At 44.3% G+C, this 3,009-nt stretch overlaps 1 pseudogene; it reads left to right on the forward strand.

Annotated features, from left to right (window-relative positions):
• Positions 1 to 422: 422 nt before the first annotated feature.
• Positions 423 to 1,128, forward strand: LOC108304725 (annotated as a pseudogene).
• Positions 1,129 to 3,009: the final 1,881 nt, after the last annotated feature.

Genomic DNA, 3,009 nt, shown 5'->3' on the forward strand with positions numbered 1-3,009 from the left:
AGTAGAGATGAGGATTTTCCATGTTGGTCAGGCTGGTCTCAAACTCCCAATCTCAGGTGATCCACCTGCCTCAGCCTCTTTTTTTTTTTTTTTTTTTTTTTTTTTGAGACAGACATTCACCCTGTTGCCCAGGCTGGAGTGCAATGGCACACTCTTGGCTCACTGCAACCTCTGCCTCCCGGGTTCAAGCGATTCTCCTGCCTCAGCCTCCCAAGTAGCTGAGATTACAAGCAGGTGCCACGACACCTGGCTAATTGTGCATTTTTAAGAGATGGGGTTTCACCATGTTGGCCAGGCTGGTCTCGAACTCCTGGCTTCAAGTGATCCACCTGCCTCAGCCTCCCAAAGTGTTGGGATTACAGGCATGAGCCACCCCACCCGGCCAGTGGAGAAACTTTTACAAGTACACTTAGCTTATAAGAATGCCAGCATGGAGGCGGCTCTCGTGGAGGCCGCTGTCTCAAGGCTGGGGAGCATTGAGCCACGTGTCATGCCCTATGCTGCCCAAACTAGCGAAGAATACAGTCAGGACGGCTAAAGGTGACCCCAAGAAGCCAAAGGGCAAGGTGTCTGCTTATGCCTGCTTTGTGCAGATGTGCAGAGAAGAACATAAGAAGAAAAACCCAGACGTCCCTGCCAGTTTTGCAAAATTTTCCAAGAAATGCTCTGAGAGGTGGAAGACAATGTCCAGGAAAGAGAAATCTCAATTTGATGAAATGATAAAGGCGGATAAAGTGCGCTATGATCAGGAAATGACGGGAGCAGCTAAGGGAGGCAAGAAGAAGGATCCTAATGCCCCCAAAAGTCCACCGTCTGGATTCTTCCTGCTCTGTTCAGAATTTCGCCCCAAGATCAAATCTACAAACCCTGGCATCTCTCTCTATCGGAGACGTGGCAAAAAAGCTGAGTGAGAGGAGGAATAACCTAAATGACAGCAAAAAGCAGCCTTACATCACTAAGGCGGCAAAGCTGAAGGAGAGGTATGAGGAGGATTGTGCTGAATGTAAGTCAAAAGGAAAGTTTGATGGTGCAAGGGGTCCTGCTAAAGTTGTCAGAAAAAAAGTGGAAGAGGAAGATGAAGAAGATGAGGAGGAAGCAAAGGAGGAGGGGGAGGAGGAAGATGAATAAAGAAACTGTTTATCTGTCTCCTTGTGAATACTTAAAGTAGGGGAGCGCTGTAATTGACACATCTCTTATTTGAAAGTGTCTGTTTCTCTCATTAGGCTTAATTACAAAATTTAATCACAATCATATTGTAGTCTCTAAAAGTGCTCAAGAGATTGGCAGTGGGTTACATGAAGTGGCCATGGGCGTCTGGAGCATCCTGAAACTGTATCAAAGTTGTACATATTTCCAAACATTTTTAAAGGAAAAAGCACTCTCATGTTCTCCTCACTCTGTGCACTTTGCTGTTGGTGTGACAAGGCATTTAAAGATGTTTCTGGCATTTTTTTTTATTTGTAAGGTGGTGTTAACTATATGGTTATTGGCTAGAAACCCTGAGTTATCAACTGTATATATCTATAGTTTATAAAAGGAACAAAACAGCTGAGACAAGCTCTTGATGCCCCTTGCTTGGCGTTGAGGCTGTGGGGAAGATGCCTTTGGCGGGGGCCGTAGCTCAGGGCGTGCACTGTGAGGCTGGACCTGCTGACTCTGCAGTGGGCATCCATTTAGCTTTAGGTTGTTTTCTTTCTGTATATGGTGACAGCACTCTGCTGCCACCTTAGCTGTGGACAAAGTGGGGACAGCTGGCTTCAGAAGTTTATTTTGTTTCGTTTTTGTTTGTTTTAGGTGAGTGTGGTAATTTTTAAACTGTTTTTAAACTGTAGAACTCTTCATTGTCAGCAAAATGAAGAACTACTGCATCAATGAAAGTTCAAGAACCTTCTGTACTTAAACATGATTTGCAAAGTCCTGGTTTTTTTCTTAGTATGTTTAAAATGCTGAAATGTTTTTGAAGTTAAATAAACAATATTACATTTTTTAAAATGTCAGCATGGCCAGGTGCGGTGATTCATGCCTCTAATCCCAGCACTTTGAGAGGCCGAGGCAGGCAGATCATGAGGTCAGGAGTTCAAGACCAGTCTGACCAACACGGTGAAACCCCTCTCTACTAAAAAATACAAAAATTAGCTGGACATGGTGGCACATGCCTGTAGTCCTAGCTGCTTGGGAGGCTGAGGCAGGAGAATCACTTGAACCCAGGAGGTGGAGGTTGCAGTGAGCTGAGATTACGCCACTGCACTCCAGCCTGGCGACAGAATGACACTCCGTCTCAAAAACAAACAAACAAACAACAACAACAAAAAAGAATTGCCGACATGGGAGAAAAGGGAGGGAAGCTACAGATAACGTGGCAAAATCCTTCACTTTATAATGAAGAACCAGAGGCTGAAGACGGCAAGCATTTGGTCTCAGAGAAGTTAGCTGGCTAGCATTTGAGCACATTGCCTGTGATTCATGTCACTGCTGAAGAAAACTAGATTTACCTGTTTTAAAACATGCCTCTGCCTGCAGGAGGTCTTCAACCATGTTGCTGAAGGTCATTAACTGTCTCCAGCAAGGAGGAGGTAAAATACTCCTCCAGAACCCAGCAGTCTTTTTTCCTCAGCAGGATCGTGTTCCCTGTGGAGCTCTTGTGGACAAAACAGAACTTTGACCAAGCCCAAAGTTCAATGGATTCATGATCAGGTAAATAAGGAAAAGGAAGGAAATCCGAGAAATGAGGAATCACTAGGGAAAACACCTATAATATAATCCTAGAGAAAACTAGCAGAAGTCATAATGACAATGTTTATTATTGCCATGTTTATTATTATTGCTATATATTATAATGATGATAATGATTATTATTATTATTTGAGACAGAGTTTTGCTCTGTCACCCAGGCTGGAGTGCAGTGGTGTGATCTCAGCTCAATTCAGCCTCCACCTCCTGGGTTCAAGTAATTCTCCTGCCTCAGCCTCCCCAGTAGCTGGGATTATAAGTGCATGCCACCATGCCCAG

Source organism: Cebus imitator, unplaced genomic scaffold (assembly GCF_001604975.1).
Source record: "Cebus imitator isolate Cc_AM_T3 unplaced genomic scaffold, Cebus_imitator-1.0 Scaffold57, whole genome shotgun sequence".
NCBI lineage: Eukaryota > Metazoa > Chordata > Mammalia > Primates > Cebidae > Cebus > Cebus imitator.